The sequence below is a fragment of the Callithrix jacchus genome, chromosome 9, assembly GCF_049354715.1.
Source record: "Callithrix jacchus isolate 240 chromosome 9, calJac240_pri, whole genome shotgun sequence".
In the NCBI taxonomy this organism is placed as follows: Eukaryota; Metazoa; Chordata; class Mammalia; order Primates; family Cebidae; genus Callithrix; species Callithrix jacchus.
Window position 1 is genome coordinate 115,557,088 of NC_133510.1, and position 21,689 is coordinate 115,578,776.

The 21,689-nt window shown below is 41.5% G+C and overlaps 1 protein-coding gene across 9 annotated transcripts in view; it reads left to right on the top strand.

Moving 5' to 3' along the window:
• Positions 1–21,689, top strand: part of RPH3A (rabphilin 3A) — a 341,396-nt gene that overhangs the window by 19,292 nt on the left and 300,415 nt on the right. For 4 of the 9 annotated variants that reach the window (XM_078337362.1, XM_078337365.1, XM_078337364.1 and 1 more), the window contains exon 2: positions 6,537–6,667. The exons of the other annotated variants lie outside the window; for them this stretch is intronic. The gene's annotated coding sequence lies outside the window, so the exon portion shown is untranslated. The remainder of the gene's footprint in view (positions 1–6,536; positions 6,668–21,689) is intronic. 9 annotated transcript variants of the gene reach the window in all.

Genomic DNA, 21,689 nt, shown 5'->3' on the forward strand with positions numbered 1-21,689 from the left:
TGGCACCTTGATTGTGAATTTCCCAGCCTCCAGAATTGTGAGAAACAGTTTGCTGTTTGAGCTGCCCTGTCTATGCTAATTTGTTATAGCAGCCAGAGCTGATTAAAACACCTGGATTTCTGAGTTACTAGGCCTGCAGCAGACTCTCTGTGAGGGAGCAGTAAACTTTTGTTGTGTTAAGCGCTGGGATTTGGGTGCGTTTGTTACACAGCAGAATCTAACCGTTGCTGACTGATACATTCTCTGTAAGAATTGATGAGTAGGAACTGCACATCCGTGTCTGGAAAAGCTCTTGACAGTGCTCAAGAAATATTACAGAATGAATAAAAGAACAATATGGTTTGTGTTATTAGACTATACATATACCCACTCTTTTTCCTCACAGATGATATGTTACATTGGAAGGCCACCTTCCTGGGAAGGAAAGGAGAACCAACACTTGTTGAGTGCTGTCTATTGTGCTAATTGTTATTTACATCAAAAGATTAAAATGAGGTCCAGGGAGATGAGGCAGTTATCCTGGGGTCATAGAGCTATCTAAGAGTGGTTCTGCTAGAGTGCCTCCTATCCATCTTTTCAGTTGTCTTTAGGTCTTGACTTTAATGCCACCTCCTCAGGGAAGCCTTCCTTGATCACAAGGCTAGATTAGTTGTCACTGTTATATACCAAACTCCTGGTACTTCCCCCATATAATACTTACTTCCCTTAAGATTTTGAGTGCTCTAAGAGTAGATCCTGTGTCTGTTTTGCTCAATGTGGTGTCTCCAGCACCTAGTATAGTACCTGGTACATAGTAAATGCTCAATATATGTTTCTTGGTTGAATAAAGACAGTCAGGAAACTTAGACTTTTGTTTTGGTACTGCCTCTAATCAGTTGTGTTGTTTTGGACCAATAGTTTTATCTCTCCGACTTCTAGTATTCTCATTTGTATAAAGAGGGTGCTTGATAAAATTTGTTCTTTTTGGCTATAGTGTTCCACAATTATTTCACTCACAAATTACTCCCTCATTCCTTCTCAGGGCCTACTTTTGGCTCACCTTCTGCCCTCTTATTCCATCTATATTCCTGGAATAATTGACAGAATTGGGAATTGAACCTGGGCAGTATAACTACAGAGTCCATCATTTTAACTGCTCATTCTACCCCCACACCCACCCACCCATCTATTTATGCAATCATCTTTCTTCCACCCACTCACATAATCATCCATCCATCCATCTATCCATCCACCTCATCATCTATCTTGTAATTCCTCCCTCCATTTATTCCTTCAGGTATCTATCTTCTGTCCAAATATCCATCCATTTTTCAGCAAATACTTTTGAAGTGAATATTCCATGCTAGGCCCTGTGCTGGGGTCTTTGGGTTCTGGCAAAAATAAACTCCGTTCCTGCTCTGGTGGAGCTCTTAGGCTAGTAAGTACTGGGGAATTTCTCGTTAGTTGCTATTAATGTGGGAGGTTGAAATAATGTCCAATGTGTGAGCTGGAGCTCTTTGGTACTTTGTTGTTATTATTATGTATAAATGTATTGATTAATTGATTCACCAATGTTTATTGAGCATTTGCTATATTCCAGGCATTGTGTTAGAGGCAGGCAAGGCCCAGCTTTTTCACAGCTCCAGAGGGTATTGCCCACATGGTGTTCTATTTGATTCTGGAGTTGCACAGCCTAGTGGAAACAGGCATTTGTCATTCTGAAGAAGTCTACGGCCTAGCATAGTAATGAGGGCTTGGGCTCTGGGTCTAGACAGCCTGGTCTTGAATCCCATTTCCACACTTACTGGCTATGTAATTTTGTCAAATTGCTTCACACTTCTGTGCTTCTGTTTTCTCACCTGTAAAATAAGGATAAAAACTGCTAATTCATGGAGTTGTTATATGGCTAGGAGTTAATTCATGAAAAAGCTCTCACAATAGCACCTAGTACCTAGTAAATGCTCACTAAAAAGATCAGTGAGCAGCTTAGCTAGATCTCTTACCGGGTGGCTTTCTTTAATGGTTTTTCAGATGGGGAAACTGAGTCAGGAGTATACGCTAGCCTAATCAGAAATGATAAGCTAAAGCTGGAGTCTGTGATGATTAATTAGTGATTATTTACTGATCCAGAGGGTGTGTAATCATGCAGCAAAATAGTTCCCTTAGCTGAGATAAGCCAGTTATAATAAACAGTCTAACTCCATTTTTGAATGTTTGACTACTGACAGCAAGCCCTCTCCCTCCTCCTTCCCTTTTTGCCTCATATCTGGGTAAGCCAATAAGTAATTCTATGCATTACCTTTTTTGGCATTGGCGGAGAAGTTCAACCACCCATGCAGGACCGTCATTCAACCCAACCCTACTAACCATAATAAAAACCAAAGCCACTGCCCCTCTCTTTGGTCAAGCCATTCCAGACCAGCTTGGGTGTTTTTCCTGCTCTTCTCAGAAAGAAACATTATATGAGTTAATGAATCATTTCCGTACTCTTGATGTATATGTAGCATTATGATTCTTGACATTCAAGCCAATTTGGGGTAGAGTATTAATTCCATCCTCCCTGGGGGCAACCACACAACACCAGTGCTAACTGAGAGTGAAATTTGGAAGAAAAATGGAAATGCTACTTGGCCTGAAGAAAATGACCCAGCTCCTATGCTGCAGCAATTCCATTTCTCTGACACTACTGGGGAGAATACATGCACATGTGTGAAGGGAACCGCTCCATAGACCATGACGTATCTGGCAAGGGCTACTCAGCTACCATTAAAAGTTATATAGGTTGGTATGTATGGATGAAGGTAAGTTCTCAACACATCACCGAGTGAGAAAAGCAAGATAGAGAATTAGTTAAATATGCGTATGGTCTCTTTGTTTTTTTATTTCTTATTTTCGAGACAGGTTCTCACTCGCTTGCCCAGGCTGGAGTGCAGTGGTATGATCATGGCTTACTGCAGCCTTGAATTCGTGACCCTCCTACCTTAGCCTCCTGAGTAGCTGGGACCACAGGCATGTGCCGTGATGCCTGGCTAATTTTTAAATTTTTTGTCGAGATGGGGTCTCATGATGTTGCCTAGGTCATATGGTGTCTTTACAGTCAGCTTTTGTGTATGGTGTGAACGGGGAGTCACACTTTTGTTTTGTATTATTATCCACATGGACATCCAGTCGATCCAGCTCCATTGATTCAAACAACCATTCTTGTCCCCTTCCTGTACTCTCCAGCTGCAGTACCGCCTTCACTGTAAGTCAGGTGAGTGCATACGTGTGGCTCTGCTTCAGGACTTAGTACTGTTCCTTCTGTCTTTTGTGTATTATTGTGTTAATAGCACCATATTTTAATGGCTATAGCTTGAGTAAGACTTGAAGTCTGAGTTTAAGTTTTTCACCCTCCTTCTATATTGCTTGACTTTTGTTAGGTTGTTTGTATTTCTTTATACATTTTAGAATCAGCTAATAAATTTCAATAAAAGTAGACCCTAGGTTTGGATTGGGGTTCTAGTGAATCCATAAACAATTTGGAGGACAATTGAAATCTTAATATTAACTCTTCCGATCTATGGTCAGGGCACATTTCTCCGTTTATGTAAATCTTCTTTAACTCCTTTTCGTAATGCTTGTTGTTGTCCATGTAGAGGTCTTGCTCCTCTTTTGTTAAATTTATTCATAGGTTAAAAACATTTTTGGATTCTGTGATAAATGGTGTTGCAATTTACATTTCTCTTTTTCAACTGTTGCTAGTGTGGTATATGAACAGAAGGAAGACCTGTTAGCCTTCCCTACTCAAACTTTCTCCATGACTTAATATATCTGCATAAAATCATAGGAAAAAGCTTGGAAGTGTACACACCAACTGACCATAGTGGTCATTTCTGGGGAGGAGGAAAGGGAACTGGGATTATTGAGAAAAGACAGTGTTCAAGAGGGACTCAAGCTTTATCTGTCCCGTTTTAATTCTTGTAAGAAGGGAAAAGTTTTAACGTATTATTTGTATAAGTAAAAATCTATTAAAAGAGGCCAGTTGCATTGGCTGATGCTTGTAATCCCAGCATTTTGGGAGGCTGAGGCAGGCATATTTTTGCTTGAGCCCAGGAGTTTGAGACTAGCCTGGGCAACATGACGAAACTCCATCTCTACTAAAGAATGCAAACAAATTAGGCAGGCATCGTGGTATGTGTCTGTAGTCCCAGTTACTTGGGAGGCTGAGGTGGGAGGATTACCTAAGCCTGGGAGGTTGAGGCTAAAGTGAGCTGTGGTTGTCCCTTGGCCATGGGAGTGAGACCCTGTCTCAAAAAAAATCTGTTAAAAGAAAAGAAAACAAGTAAATGACCTGACTTTGGGGAGCCCAGAAACTTCCACTTGTGTCAGGAAGATGTCTGGAACAGGTTTGTAATTAAAAGCATGAACATCTGGTTGCCCTCTGAAGAGAGACTATGTTAACTGAGACTCTACAGAAGTGAGTCAAAGGAGCATAGACTGTTCAGCATATGTGTCCAGAATTGTCCGGAAAGGAGGATTCCTAGACCTATAGGCAAGAGAAGCTGACTCATACATCAGGCAAATCCCTAGAATCGAGCGGCTCAACGTTATGGTTGTCCAGTTGACTGTGATTCCAAGACTACACATAACTTCTGTCTTAGGCTAGATTCGCAGAGGCAGACCCCGAGACAAGGATTTTCAGTGCAAGAGTTTATTTGGTGGGTGATTCCATGAAGCATTAGTAGGGTGTGCAGTAAGATAGTGAAAGCCGGTAAGCCAACACAGGGTGCAGTAATGAGTGGATTTTGCTGAGGGCAACTGTGCTCAATCCTGCAGAGGACTTTTGGGAGGTTGGGTTGAACATACTGTCAGGTCGCGCGTGGTGTGTAAAGCTGTGTGCATGAGGAAGAATTTATTCTTCACTCACACCAGTTATCAGTTGAGGAAAGCTGCTAGGGGTGTTATCTCGTTGACACTTCTGACCTGCTCTATCCACTGGGTTAGCATGGTGAGGCAGTCAGAGAACAGAAGTTGTCAATTCAGTGTACAAAGAAAGGTGATAGGGACATAGTAGTGTGCCCTATGTTTTCCTGAATATATTTGAAACAGGAAATAATGTGGCTAGTGAAGAAGTGAAGAAGATGAGTTTTTGTCCCCCTGACTGCTTCTGGTTTTCTATGGAATGAATAAATCATCAGTCTGATTTATACATCATACTCTTATGAGTTTGGCTGCTCTGAGTCTAGAGAGACCACTTCCTTTTGAGAGTACTTGGTAAAACTGAATTTCTTAGACTGCAAAACCCTAGAGGCCAAGTGTGGAGACTGAAGAGTGAAAAATTGCACTAGGTAGGGGTCATGAATAAGTGAAGTGGGAGGAGAAGGGAGATAATGCACACAAAGTACTCAGCACAGCACCTGGCATATGATAAGTGCTTAATAAAAGTTACCAATAACAGCAGCAGGAGCAGCAGCAGCAGCAGCAACTACTGTTTCTGGGGACAGCTTTAAGAAGGGCATGGAATCCAAGCATAACTTATTGAAAGGGTGCCAAAAAATTAGGAAACTAACCGGAAAGAGGTTTTAAAAAAACGTCTCCTTGCCTAATACTGGCTTCTTGTATAGAACTTGTAATTAGGATGACAGTCATTTCCTATTAACTGCAGAGATTATGATATTTTAGGTGAGGTTAATTGGTAATATGGGTGTGTAACATGTTCCCCTCAGACATCTTAGACGCCAGTCATTAACCTCTCTGTTCCGGAGTGTAGCCATTAATCATTTGTCTGCTCAGCATTCTGCTGTCAGCATCTTTCCACACTGCCTGCTGCATTGGCTTTGACATATTATCAGGACCAACACGGAAGAATAGAAAAACGAGCTGTTGTGTGTGCGTAGCAAGACCGAGTTAACTTTCAATTCAGGCGACCAAGATGGCAGCTGATTTATCCATGCGGCACCACAAGCCTCAGTGCTGGGTGCTTATAAGCCTTATGAGGGCCTGTGGGAATGTTTGCATCCTAGAAAGAAGTTGTAGCCTCTGAAACAAAGAAGAAAACCATAAAACTGAAATTAATACATGTCTCATCTCATGTCTACACAATGTAACATTGCATTAACTAGTCCGTGGCAACTTAACCCCCAGTTCTCTCTATATTTTATGTTGTTACATTTTAATATTTTTATAAATCAAGGTGAGAGCCTCTACTGTAAAGGTGTTCTGGATTTATATTGACCCTGGCCTGGGCACAGGCTACTGATTGCAATTTGATTTGTAGGAATTTGATTTATTCAGAGAGCCCTGGGTTAGTTATAGCTTGAAATATTTTTTAACTTGCTCACCTGATTTTTTGGATGTTCTTTGGAACTTAAACATTTTAATTGTAAGAGTAAATATGCTCGTTGAAATAGAATAAATACAACCATGTATAAAGCAAAATGTTAGTGGTATCCCGTCACTCTTCCCCTCTCTTCCCGATATTAAAAAAGGTTAAAGGTAGTGTTTCTTAAACGTTCTTAGGGGTTGGAAAGACTTGGAATGTAGCTGTCCTGATTTTGCCCCCTGCATATTGTTAACAGGCACATCATTTCTGCCACTAACTATCCCAGTGACTTCAGATAAGTGGCTTCACCCTCTCTGAGCCTCAACCTTTTGGAGCACGTCATGGGATGATGACAGTGTCTGCCTCCGGGGTTGCTGTGAGGACTGAGTGAGTAACTATGCATAGAGAATTCAGCTTTGTACCTGGTACAGTGTGTATGTTCAATAAGGGCACTATTTCCTATCCCTGAACCCTGAGCCTGGTGAAAAGAGATTGTATAACATATATTTCGGAATCATAGTGGTGCAGTTTTCCAATGTTTGCAGATTTAGGGCACTCCCTGGGGGTATAATTAGAATCAGATTTTGGAAAAGGTTGATCCACTCAGTCATCTGTTTTCTTCTTCTCAATTTAAATACAGACTATACTGCAGGGCGCTCTCCCCAGGTTGTACTGAATAATTAATGCCAGCTCTGATAGTCCTGTCTGACTTAAAAATGGTTTATTATTATCAGTAACAACCATTACCGTTTACTGAGAGCTCACTACCTGTGAGAACCTGCCCCAAGTCCTTTTCTGTCATTAGGGTATGAAGTTAAGCAGTTGGGATTGTAAGACAGAGATCTGAGTTTCAATCCTACTCTGGTCCCCTCCAAGCAGTATGTCTTCAGTCAAATAACTTACCCTCTCTGAGCCTCGTTTCCTCATTTGTAAAATGGGACGCTATTAGCTACTCCCTGCTCTATGTGAGACCACCTTGGCCTGGACTTCGTTGTCCATATCACTATCAGCATTTTGGTCAAAATCATTCAACAAGTCTCTAGGAAGTTCCGAACTTTCCCATGTCTTGCTGCTTCTTCTGAACCCTCCAAACTCTTCCAACCTCTGCCTGTTACCGAGTTCCAAAGTCACTTCCACATTTTTGGGTATCTTTACTGCAGTGCCCTACTACCTTGGTACCAATTTACTGTATTAGTCTGTTCTTATGCTGCTAATAAAGACTTATTTGAGACATCTTATTTTTGGGGATGGAATTTTGCTCGTTGCCCAGGCTGGAGTGCAATGGTGTGATCTCAGGTCACCGCAACCTCTGCCTACCAGATTCGAATGATTCTCCTGCCTCAGCCCCCTGAGAAGCTGGGATTACAGGCATGCACCACCATGCCTGGCTAATATTGTGTGTGTGTGTTTTTAGTAGGTTTCTCTGTGTTGATCAGGCTGGTCTCTAACTCCAGACCTCAGGTGATCCACCCTCCTTGGCCTCCCAAAGTGCTGGGATTACAGGCGTGAACCACCTCGCCTGGCTGAGACTTCTTAATTTATTAAAAAAAGAGTTTTAATTGACTCATAATTCCACACATCTAGGGAGGCCTCAGGAAACTTATAATCATAGTGAAAGTCACCTCTTCACAGGGCAGCAGGAGAGAGAATGAGTGCAAGCAGGGGAAATGGCAGATGCTTATAAAACCATCAGATCTCATGAGACTCACTCATTATCATGAGAACAGCATGGGGGAAACTATCCCTGTGATTCAGTTACCTCACCTGGTCCTGCACTTGACACGTGGGGATTATCGGGATTATAAATCAAGGTGAGATTTGGGCAGGTACCAGAGGCAAACCATAGCAGTAGTTGTGTTGAGAATTAAAAGCACAACGAACACAAAACGCCTAGCCTGAAGTTGGCAGTCTGCAAGCGCTTGATAAATGTTAACTTCTATTATCATCATCATGTTCTTTAACCCGTACAGCAGTCCTTAGGGGTAAGTAGGAGAAATGTTTGGTTCATTTTCTAGGACAAACCTCTGAAAAAACAGAAGCCTTCAACATTTAATTCTATTTCTTTTTATAATCTTTTGCATAGTGTATTTGGGAATGGGGATGTAAATTTGCCCTATCAATAGGAAAGTGGATATGTACATTATATTCATGCCACTGTTATAGGTAAAATTTTGATGCTGCAAAAGAAATAGCACTCGAAGGTACGTCCTTTCAGCAAGGCAGTTCACTTCTATAGAAGGGTGCAGCATATGTATGGAACAATGGCAGCCACGTGCTCGGACAAAGCGGGAAGGGGTACTTATGCCTGATGGGGGTTGTCCCTACTGCTGTGTCATTCCCTATTGGCTAGGGTTAGACTGCACAAGCCATACTAATCCTGATTGGCTATTTTAGAAAGAGCAGAGGTCTGTGCTGGAGTGGCAGGGTGGGTGTTTTGGCAGGAAGGACGGTTACAGGTGGGTCAGAGCAGGTAGCCAGAGGTGATCAGGTGACCAGGATGAGTCAGGATGGAGCTGGGGGGTAGAGAGGTGGGGGAGCAGATGTGAACTACTGATTAGAACCAGTGGAGAAGGTTGTTTACTGGAATTACAAGGAAGTTAAGCTTTATTTTATTTATTTTTTATTTTATTTTACTTTAGGTGCATACTATATCTGTCATTTCTCCCCATGTTATCCCTCTCTACCCTCCTCACCCCCCGCTGTCTCTCCCCTACCTCCCCAACTGCCCCCAGTGTGTGATGCTCCTTTCCCTGAGTCCACGTGTTCTCATTGTTTAACACCCACCTATAAGTGAGAACATGTGGTGTTTGGCTTTCTGTTCTTGTGTCAGTTTGCTGAGAATAATGGTTTCCAGATTCATCCAAGTCCCTACAAAGGACACAAACTCATCGATTTTTTTGGCTGTGTAGTATTCCACGGTGTATATGTGTCATTTTCTTTGTCCAGTCTATCATTGATGGGCATTTGGGTTGGTTCCAGGTCTTTGCTCTTGTACACAGGGCTGCATTGAACATACGTGTGCATGCGTCTTTATAGTAGGACGATTTATAGTTCTTTGGGTATATACCCAGTAATGGGATTGCTGGGGGAAGTGGAATTTTTATTTCTAGATCCTTGAGAAGTCACCACATTGTCTTCCACAATGGTTGAACTAATTTACACTCCCACCAACAGTGTAAGAGTGTTCCTATTTCTCCACATCCTCTCCCATCTGTTGTCTCCAGATTTTTTAATGATCACCATTCTAACTGGTGTGAGATGGTATCTCAATGTGGTTTTGATTTGCATTTCTCTAATGACCAGTGATGATGAGCATTTTTTCATATGTTTGCTGGCCTCATATACGTCTTCTTTTGAAAAGTGTCTGTTCATATCCTTTGTCCACTTTTGAATGGGCTTGTTTGTCTTTTTCTTGTATATCTGTTTTAGTTCTTTGTAGATTCTGGACATTAGCCCTTTGTCAGATGGGTAGATTTGGGCAAAAATTTTTTCCCATTCTGTTGGTTGCAGGTTTGCTCTAATGATGGTTTCTTTTGCTGTTCAGAAGCTCTGAATTTTAATTAGATTCCATTTGTCTATCTTGGCTTTTATTGCCATTGCTTTTGGTGTTTTAGTCATGAAGTCTTTGCCTATGCTATGTCCTGGATGGTTTTGCCTACATTTTCTTCTAGTGCTTTTATGGTGTTAGGTTTTATGTTTAAATCTTTAATCCATCTGGAGTTAATTTTAGTGTAAGGTGACAGGTAGGGGTCCAGTTTCTGCTTTCTGCACATGGCTAGCCAGTTTTCCCAACACTGTTTATTAAACATGGAGTTCTTTCCCCATTGCTTGTTTTTGTCAGGTTTGTCAAAGATCAGATGGTTGTAGATGTGTGGTGTTGCTTCTGGGGCCTCTGTTCTGTTCCACTGGTCTATGTCTCTGTTTTGGTACCAGTACCATGCTGTTTTGATTACTGTAGTCTTGTAGTATAGTTTGAAGTCAGGCAGTGTGATGCCTCTGGCTTTGTTCTTTTTGCTTAGGATTGTCTTGGCTATGAGGGCTCTCTTGTGATTCCATATGAAGTTTAAAGTGTTTTTTCCCAGATCTGTGAAGAAGGTCATTGGTAGCTTGATGGGGATAGCGTTGAATCTGTAGATTACTTTGGGCAGTATGGCCATTTTCATGATATTAATTCTTCCTAACCATGAGCATGGAATGTTTTTCCATCTGTTTGTGTCCTCTCTTATTTCATTGAGCAGTGGTTTGTAGTTCTCCTTGAAGAGGTCCTTTACATCCTTTGTTAGTTGTATTCCTAGGTATTTTATTCTCTTTGTAGTAATTGCGAATGGGAATTCGCTCTTGATTTGGCTGTTTGTCTGTTATTGGTATATAGGAATGCTTGTGATTTCTGCACATTGATTTTATATCCTGAGACTTTGCTGAAGTTGCTTATCAGTTTTTGAGAAGATTTTGGGCTAAGACAATGGGGTCTTCTAGATATACAATCATGTCATCTGCAAATAGAGACAATTTGACTTCCTTCTTTCCTAACTGAATACTCTTTATTCCTTTTTCTTGCCGATTGCTCTGTCTAGAACTTCCAATACTATATTGAATAGGAGTGGTGAGACAGGGCATCCTTGTCTGATTTTAAAGGGAATTCTTCCAGCTTTTGCCCATTCAATATGTAGTTTTGTCATATACAGCTTTTATCATTTTATGATAAGTTCCGTTGCTCCCTAGTTTACTGAGAGTTTTTAGCATAAAGGACCACTGAATTTTGTTGAAGGCCTTCTCTGCATCTGTTGAGATAATCATGTGGTTTTTGTGTTTGGTTCTGTTTATGTGGTGGATTACATTTATGGATTTGTGTATGTTGAACTAGCCTTGCATCCCTGGGATGTAGCATACTTGATCATGATGGATAAGCTTTTTGATGTGCTGTTGCAATTGGGTTGCCAGGATTTTATTGAAGATTTTTGCGTTGATGTTCATCATGGATATTGGCCTGAAGTTTTATTTTTTAGTTGTGTCTCTGCCTGGTTTTGGTATCAGGATGATGTTTGTCTCATAAAATGAGTTAGGGAGGATTCCATCCTTTTGTATTGTTTGATACAGTTTCGGAAGGAATGGAACCAGCTCCTCTTTGTACATCTGGTAGAATTTGGCTGTGAACCCGTCTGGACCTGGACTTTTTTTGGTTGGTAGGCTGCTTCTACTTCAGCTTTTGTTATTAGTCTATTCAGGGTTTCAACTTCCTCTTGGTTTAGTCTTGGTAGAGTACAAATGTCTAGGAATTTATCCATTTCTTCCTGATTTACTGGTTTATGTGCATAGAGCTGTTTGTAGTAATTTCTGATGGTAGTTTGTATTTCTGTGGGATCGGTGGTGATATCCCCTTTATCATTTTTTATTGCATTTATTTGATTCTTCTCCCTTTTCTTTTTTATTAATCTGGCTAGTGGTCTGTCTGTTTTGTTGATCTTTTCAAAAAACCAACTCCTTGATTTACTGATTTTTTTTTTAAGGGGTCTTTTGTGTCTCTGTCTCCTTCAGTTCTGCTCTGATCTTAGTTATTTCTTGTCTTCTGCTAGCTTTTGAGTTTTTTTGATCTTCCTCTTCTAGCTCTTTCAATTTTGATGATAGGGTGTCAATTTTAGATCTTTCCTTGTTTCTCATGTGGGTATTTATTGCTATAAATTTCCCTCTCAACACTGCTTTAAAGGTGTCCCAGAGATTCTGGTAAGTTGTGTCTTCATTCTAATTGGTTTCAAAGAACATCTTTATTTCTGCCTTCATGTCATTGTTTATCCAGTCAACACTCAGAAGCAAGTTGTTCAGTTTCCAAGTGGTTGTGCGGGTTTGAGTGTGGAGTGTGATTCTTGTTTTTTTTTTTTTTTTAACATACCTCTCTGATGCCTGGGAATTGAGTGTGTTTCTTAATCCTGACTTCTAGTCTGATTGTGCTGTGGTCTGATAGACTGTTTGTTATGATTTCCATTCTTTTGCATTTGCTAAGGAGTGATTTGCTTCTAATGATGTGGTCAATTTTAGAGTAAGTGCAATGTGGTGGTGAGAAAAATGTATATTCTGTGGATTTGGGGTGGAGCGTTCTGTATATGTCTATTAGGTCCACTTGGTCCAGCTCTGCACTCAGGTCCTGGATGTTCTGTCTCGTTGATCTGTCTAATATTAAGAGTGGAGTGTTGAAGTCTTTCACTATTACTGTGTGGGAGTCTAAATCTCATTTTAGGTCATTAAGAACTTGCTTTATGTATCTGGGTGCTCCTGTGCTGGGTGCGTATATGTTTAGGATAGTTAGTTCTTCTTGTTGGATTGATCCTTTTAACATTATGTAATGCCGTTCTTTGTCTCTTTTGATCTTTGTTGGTTTGAAGTCCATTTTATCAGAGATTAGGATTGCAACCCCTGCTTTTTTTTGTTCTTCATTTGCTTGGTTAATCTTCTCCCATCCCTTTGTTTTGAGTCTATGTGTGTCTTTGCATGTGAGATGGGTTCCTGAATACAGCACACTGATGGGTCTTGACTTTTTATCCAGTTGCCAGTCTGTGTCTTTTGATTGGGGTGTTTAGGCCATTTATGTTCAATGTTAATATTGTTACATGTGAATTTGATCCTGCTATTTTGTTACTGGCTGGTTTTCTTTCCCGTTGGTTGACTCATTTTCTTCATTGCATTTTTGGTCTTTGCCAACGGGTTTGCTTTTGCAGTGTCTGGTACTTGTTCCTTTCCGTGCTTAGTGTTTCTTTCAGGAGCTCTTGTAGGGCAGGTCTGGTGGTGATGAAATCTCTCAGTAATTGCTTGTCTGTAAAGGATTTTATTTCTTCTTCACTTACAAAGCTTAGTTTGGTTGTATATGAGATTCTGGGTTGAAAGTTCTTTTCTTTAAAGATGTTGAATATTGGCCCCCACTCTCTTCTGGCTTGTAGGGTTTCTGCCAAGAGATCTGCTGTGAGTCTGATTGGCTTCCCTCTGTGGGTGAACTGACCTTTCTCTATGGCTGCCCTTAGCATTTTTTTCCCTTCATTTCAACCCTGGTGAATCTGACAATTATGTGCCTTGGGGTTGCTCTTCTTGAGGAATATATTTTTGTAGTTCTCTGTATTTCTTGAATTTGAATGTTGGATTGGAGGCTTGGGAAGTTCTCCTGTATGATATTCTGAGCATGTTTTCTAGCTTGGATTCATTCTCCCCATCCTATTCAGGGACACCGATCAAGTGTCGATTAGGTCTTTTTACATAATCCCATATTTCTTAGAGGCTTTGTTCATTTATTTTCACTCTTTCTTCTCTTGTCTTGCCTTCTCTTTTTATTTCATTGAGTTGATCTTCAATCTCTGATATCCTTTCTTCTGCTTGATTGATTTGACTATTGAAACTTGTGTTTGCTTCATGTAGTTCTTGTGCTGTGTTTTTCAACTTCAAGTGGTTTATGTTCTTCTCAAAGCTGGTTATTCTAGTTACCATTTTGTCTAATCTTTTTTCAAGGTTTTTGGTTTCTTTGCATTGAGTTAGAACGTGTTCCTTTAGCTCTGTAAAGTTTGTTATTATCCACCTTCTGAAGTCTGTTTCTGTCAATTTGTCACACTCCTTCTCAGTCATGTTATGTTCCTGTGTGGTTGAGGAGTTGTGATCCCTTGAAGGAGAAGAGGTATTCTGGTCTTTGATGGTTTCATCTTTTTTGCACTGGTTTTTTCCCGTTTTTGTGGGTTTACCTGGCTGTGGTCTCAGGGAGCTGCTTGATGAGGTCGCTTGTCTGCTTGTCGAGGCATTACTGGGTTTCTAGGGACTCCTTCAGGTTACTAGGGAAGTTTCTTGTGTCTTTTTTGTTTACACTGGGGGTTTAGGCCCACCTCTTCTGTTGACCTGGTGGCACTGCTGGGTCATCAAGAATGCTGTCCCGTTGCTACGTAGGCTTTCTGTGTTTTTTGTTGAAACATGTAGCCCAGTCCCACCCCTCTATTGGTGGGTTGTGCCCTTCCTCCACTGGGCCGAATCATTCAGGGTTCGGCTCAGACTGTGGCACTGGCTGTGCAACCTGCTAGAGTCAGAGCTTCAGCCCTCTGTGGTTTGTGGGGGAGGGTAGGGACCCACCCAGTCACACCCAGCTGTCTCCCCCTTTCAGCTTCCTCTCTCTCCTGGGGTAGGGGCCCTCCCAGGTGCTCCTGCTTACAGCTCCCTCTCTCTGGGTCAGGGGAGGGGGCAATAGCTTGGTCCGCAGGCTCTCCTGGCTGGCTTTGGGCTATGTGTCTGTTTCAGTCTGTGTGCCAATCTGGGACACCATCCTGGATTATTATTCAACTCTGTGCTTGTAATTCCTGGTGCTTGACTGGCAAAGATCCCCTGTTCTGTGTATTGCTGAGGATGTGGGGTAAGCGCTGTATCTGGACTGGAGTGCCAGAGGCGGAGCCTCTGACTTACCAGTCAGATGCACTTTCTGAGTGAAGCAGCACCCCTCCCCGCATCGGTCTGCCCTGTGTAGACTTTGCTCACCATCAGACCAGACCCGTTGAAATGTACCTGGTACCTTGGTTGGAGCTAGGAGATCTCTGGATTTCTGCATCTCTCTTGCTGGGTGTTGTGCACCAGAGTTGTGTCTATTTGGCCATCTTGGAGAGTCTCTGGAAGTTAAACTTTAAAAATAGAGATTTAAAGAATAAGAGAGCTGAGCATACTGACATACCGATTCTTTGAAGAGAAACTTGGGGTTCACTATAACACCACTGAAAATGAGTGAGCCAGGGTTCCGTGAATCAGCATGGGTGAATCGCCCAAAAAACATGCCAAGAAAATAAAAGCAAGTTGCACAAAAAAGTACATATAGACTATGTTTTAAATATAAAGTTTAAAAATATGCACAGCAACTACATAAAGTTAGGGATACACATTATACAAATAGGTTATAAATAGGCTGGGTGTGGTGGCTCATGCCTGTAATCCCAGCACTTTGGGAGGCCGAGGTGGGCAGATCACTTGAACACAGGAGTTTGTTGCCAGCCTGGGCAACATGGCAAAACCATGGGTCTATAAACACACAAAAAATTAACCAGGTGTAGTGGCACACACCTGTGGTCCTAGCTACTTGGGAGGCTGAGGGAGGAGGATTGGTTAAGCCTGGGAGATTGAGGTTGCAGTGAGCTGTGATCATGCCACTGCACTTCAGCCTGGGTGACAGAACAAGACTTTGTCTCCAAAAAACAAACAAAGAAATAAGTCAAGTAGGTAATAAATGTATAAAAACATGCATGAGGCTGGAATAACACCTAATTCAGAATAGAGGCTCCCTCTGCAGAGGCAGAGGGGGGTATTGCTGAGAAGGGGCACATAGAGCCTTCAGATAGATTGGGGATGTTTACTTCTTAATCTGCTCCTGGGGGCATTTATTCTTCTTCATGCCTTTCAAAATATGTCTCAAGTAGGTAATAGTGACGTTTTTTTTTTTTTTTTTTTTTTGAGATGGAGTTTCGCTCTTGTTACCCAGGCTGGAGTGCAATGGCACGATCTCGGCTCACTGCAACCTCTGTCTCCTGGGTTCAGGCAATTCTCCTGCCTCAGCCTCCTGAGTACCTGGGACTACAGGCACGTGCCACCATGCCCAGCTAATTTTTTGTATGTTTAGTAGAGACGGGGTTTCACCATGTTGACCAGGATGGTCTCAATCTCTTGACCTCGTGATCCACCCGCCTTGGCCTCCCAAAGTGCTGGGATTACAGGCTTGAGCCACCATGCTCGGCCAGGTAATAGTAACTTTAAACATTACTATTTTTGTTGGCTTCTTTAATCAAGTCCTTTAACCTTCTTTAATCCATGCTTTCTCTTCTCATTCCTTCCACTCCTTCATGGAGCCTTTCTAACAATGCCCTCTGCCTACCAGTCTCAAAATGAAGCTTGCTGGCTGCAAGTATCTCAGTTTGCATGTTAAAGGAGTCCCTGCTTTATCCATCTGCATTTTAATTACAGTTCACCTCCCTGGCTTAACATCCAAATGATCCCAGACACTTGATGACTGTTTTTGGGGGAGGAAGCTAGAGGAAGGAGTTGTTCTCTAAGGCGACTAACCTTAGTAGGGGCAGGCTAAGACAAGTCATAGTGTGTGTAGAGATTCCCCTACGCCAATCCCAACATATTTATAAATGTGAAGTTTTACTAAAATGAATAATGTAAAATTAGCCAGGTATGGTGGTGCATGCCTGTAATCCCAGCTACTCAGGAGGCTGAAGTGGGAGGATTGCTTGAGCCCAGGAATTTAAGGCTGCAGTGAGTTGTGATCACACCGCTGCATTCCAGCCTGGGCATCACACAAAATCCCAACTATTAAAAAAAAAAAAAGAGAGAGAGTAGGAGAAAGAGAGTATGGGAAAAGAAATAGCTTCTTTTTCCGTCTTAGGTTCATGGCTCAGGCCCCTATAGCAAAAGACAGATTAACAAGAGAAAAATATACAAATTTCTTTAAGTTTATGTGATATGAGAGCCACTGAAAAATGAAGACCAAAAAAAAAAAAAAAACCAGGGAAATCTGTGTGTTTTTTATGCTAGGTGTGATGAAGAAGTAGCTAGTCATGGAGAAGAATGCTGGACAGGAGGGGTGTGATCTAATGGTAACAAACTGGGGACGTTAACAAGTCCTGTTTTTTCAGATCCCTGTGTCTTTAGAGATCAAGATGCTCCTTTCTTCCAGGTATAGGGAGGGCATCTCTTGAATGACTGTCTTATGATTGCTTCAAGGAAGCAGGGCGAGGGAAGGTGAGCGATACCCTCCTGCTTTGGCTGCTTTCTCAATATTGAGGTGTAGTGTGTCCTGAGTCACTCTCAAAGATGTTACTGGAAAGGGATCTCAATCCAGATCCCAGGAGAGTTCTTAGATCTTGCACAAGAAAGAATTCTGGGTGAGTCCACAGTGCAAAGCAAAAGCAAGTTTATTAAGAAAGTAAAGGAGGAATACACCCACCCTAGGTACAATGCATATATATATATATAAAATTTATTTATATTATTATATAATATATTAAATATAAATTAAAATATATTTATATTATATATACTATATTATATATTACATATACTATATAGTATATATGTGTTTTATATATATGTATATATGTGATAACGACAACAACAAGAAATCATGGGGAGATGTCCTCTGCTACAAGGGTTTGTAAAAAAGGATTAATTTTCTTAATTACTGTATTTTGTAAGAATCGATGTTACCTTTAAAGCAAAATTAGGAAGGCTTTGTTCTTAAGCTATCAGGCTATCAGGACATTCCTTGGCTTGGGTCTTTTTAGTAAACATTGTTAATCTGTTCTCTCAACTGTGAACATCTAGAGGCTAGAAATCCCTAACATCCTGGGAATACAGCCCAGCAAGTCCCAGTCTCATTTTTCTTAGCTGTCACTCAAGATGGGGTCACTCTGGTTTGAATACCTCTGACAAAGGGAAAGGGATGTAATATAACCCAGCCCCTCAGCATACTGCCTAGTTGAGTGTGTGTGTGTGTGTGTGTGTGTGTATGTGTGTGTGTGTTGGTTGGTTTGTTGGTTTGTTGGTTGTGGAAGGCAGAAGGGACACATTAATCAGGCAACTGGTTCTGATCTCTTGGCCATTTTATCTGGAACCCCAAGGTAGGTAAAGTTCTAAATAAGTATGTATTCTAGGTGACCAAATCATACCCCATTGAGATAATCAGTCTTTATGTGCAGAATGTGAGGTTCAGAGAGGTTAAGTGATTTCCTCAAGAGCATACAGCTGGTAAAGTGGCAGAGCTGATCTGTCTGAAGTCAAGGGATTGTGTTCTTATCAATTTGCTAGTGTGTTGATATAACTTTTCTGTTTTACTGAGGGTGACTTCACTGGCAATCATTTCAAGAATCACCCCCTCACCTTTAAAAATTATGTTGCTTTCTAAAAGAGGATATGGAGCAGTTTAACTTTTTCCCACATTATAAAAGTAACCTGTGCTGAGAGCTCTAATCTCAGGTATGTTTGAGGGGAAGGTAGGGAGGGAAACCAACGTGTATTTGCCAGCTACAACATGCCAGGCCTTTGCTAGACAACTTATATACTCCTACTTATGTTCCCTATCCTCACTTGTTATTCCCATTTTACAGATAGAGAAGCAGTGTCTCAGTGTAGTTTTCTATTACTAGATAACAAATTAACCCAACATGTAGCAGCTTACAGTGACAGACATTTATGATCTCATGTCGTTTCTGAGGGTCAGTATTTCAGGATAGCTTAGCTGAGTGATTCGGGCTAAAGGCCTCGCATGAGGTTGTAGTCAGAATGGAGCAGGGGCTGCTGTCCTCTGAAGGCTTGTCTGGGGCTGAAAAATCCACTTCCAGGATGACACACTCACATGGTTGTTGGCTGGAGGCCTCAGTTCCTTGCGTTGTGGATCTATCCATAGTACTGCTTAAGTGACCTCCTAACATGGCCATTGGCCTCCCCATAAGTGAGCAATCCGAGAGAGGCAGAGACCAAGATGGAAGACTTGTGACTTCATCCCTGAAGTTGCGTATTGTTAATTCTGCTTCATTCTGTTCGTTAAAAGGGGAGGAGAATTGGGCTCTACCTCTAGAAGTGGGGAGTACCAAATAATCTGTAGACATTTTAAAACCACCACACTCAGGCTGGGTGCAGTGGCTCACACCTGTAATCTCAACACTTTGGGAGACCAAGGTGGGCAGATCACCTGAGGTCAGGAGTTCGAGGCCAGCCTGGTTAACGTGGCAAAACCCCATCTCAACTAAAAATATAAAAATTAGCCAGGCGTGGTGGCACACACCTGTAATCCCAGCTACTTGGGAGGCTGAGGGAGGAGAGTCGCTTGAATCCACAAGGTGTAGGTTGAGCCAAGATTGCACCACTGCACTCCAACCTGGGTGCCAGAGCAAGACTCCATCTCAAAAAACAAAACAAAACAAAAAACACAAAAACCCCTAACAACGAGCCACTAGACTCAGAAGTGCAGTAACCTGCCAAAGCTTGTACAACTTACGGGTGGTGGAGGCTGGACTTGCCTATAGTTCTCCACACTCTTCACCAAACTGTGATTTCTCCCTGAGGAGTGGAGCACTATTTGCCCTTGCACTAAATAGCCCTAGCCTGCAAGCCTTTTTATTTGCTTTTAGAGTTCCCCTCAGCTCTTTCTATATCTGCCCAGCTTTCATCCATTATATCCAAGCAACAGTTTCTCCCGTACGTCAGAGTTTTGAATCTCCTGTGGAACTGGGGAAGCTAATAACTCCTAGCAGGCATTGTGTGTAAACCAAGAGTCAGTGGGCTCTGAGTGAATATTTGAGTAAATATTTGGGGTTCCCCCTTTAGCCAGTGGGTTTTATAATATTTTGGAGTGACTTTACCCAGAGAGCTTTCTTCCTCTTTTCATGAAATAATTATAAGGGTCTGTTCAATGTATCCTTTGTATAATTCTTCCTACCTCTCCAAGGTCATTCATATGGAGTGTATCACTTGATTTGCAAAAAATTCTGTTAAAAAGTTGGGGTGAGTGATATAATCTTCTAGATAGCTGAGGTGTTGAGCAGCCGCTTATCTATTTATCTTTCTTCTCTTAGTACCTGCTTGGCCCTGGTTCCTTCCCTTCTACAAGCTGCGACTCTGTGTACTGTTCATGGTCTCGGAGTTAATATTTTAAGTTGCATATGCTCTTATGAAAAGAGCACAGGTTTGTTTTAAGACTTGGGTTTAACTTCTAGCATTTACTAGATTTTACCATTTACCAATTTTACTATTTACTAGCTGTGGGTTAGGATTAGGGCAAGTATATTAGTCTAGTTCTCATACTGCTTTAAAGAACTACCTGAGACTGGGTAATTTATAAAGAAAATAGTTTTCTTTTCTTTTTTTTGAGATGGAGTCTCACTCTGTCACCCAGGCTGGAGTGCAGTGACATGATCTCAGCTCACTGTAACCTCTGCCTCCCAGGCTCAAGTGATTCTTGTGTCTCAACCTCCTGAGCAGCTGGGATGGTAGAAGGCCTACCATCACAGCTGGCTAATTTTTGGATTTTTAGTAGAGGTGGGGTTTCACCATGTTGGTCAAGGTGGTCTCGAACTCCTGAACTCAAGTGAAGGAAATTGGTTTAACTGGCTAGAGTTCTACAGGCTACACAGAAAGCATGGATGGGAAGGCCTTAGGAAACTTACAATTATGGTGGAAGGTGAAGGGGAAGCAGCATGTCTTCACATGGCGACGAGAGAGAGAGAGATGGGGGAGGTGCTAAATACTTTTAAATAACCAGATCCTGTGAGAACTCATTCCGTATCATGAGAACAGCAAGGGGGAAGTCCATCCCCATGAGCCAATCACCTCCCACTTGGTCTCTTCTTGAATGTTGAGGATTATTACAATTCAACATGAGATTTGGGTAGGGACACAAATCCGAACCACATCAATAAGCAACTTTACTTCTTTGGACCTTGCTTTTGCATCTGTAAAATGGGGATAAAACAGTACCTACTTCATAGGACCTTTAAGGGGGGATTAGATAATACTTAAAAAGTGCTTAGCTCAATAGATGGCAGAGAGTCAACACTTAAAGGTACCACACACCTGTACTTACAGATGCCACTTCCCTAGGTACCAAGATCCCAGCTTGCTGCGTGACTTAGGGAAGTTGCTTGGCCTCTCAGGGCTACTTTCATTTGTAAAATGCATGGGTTCAGTTGCATAATATCAGAGGTTCCTTCTGGCTTGAACCATTCACCACCCTTAGATTGCTTATATAGCACAGCCATACTATTTATTTTCAAAAGTCTATTCATTATATCCTACTTGCTGTAATAATTTTAGATAATAGTTGCACAGATTTAATAGAAGCCAGAGGAATTGTTCAGCATGTTTTTTTTTAATGCAGGAAGTGAACAATATATTTATGTACATAATTACTTGTTTTTTTCCTTTGTAATCTAAAAGGGCATATTAAAAATTGAGCAAAGATTTTTTCTCCTCCTGTTGGGTCAAGGAACTGGCTAATGCAGTTTTATGTTAATTTGAAGACATATTAGATAGTCTTGCTAAAAGAAAGAGAAGCACTCAGTTGTAAAAGTGCTTTTTAATCACCAACATGAGTTTGAGCATCTGAAGGGGTTCCAGCAAGTTCTGTGACCCCTGAAGGAATACTTGTTCTGTCCTCACTACAGAGTTGATAAATAAAGGATTTCTTGAGTGTGGCTGTTGGCGAAATTCCCAAACACCAATGAACCAGATTTTTCTTAGCTTCTCTCTGCAATTTCTCTTCCTCCTAAATGCCTTGCTATGATTTCAGCCTGGTCTGCTGTGCATTAAATACACTGTTCTTTGCTCCACAGGTAGTTCATTTTATGGCTAACCAGAAGTCACTTTACTGCTCTAAAACATTTAGTGGCTCTCTATTGCCTCTGGCATTGAA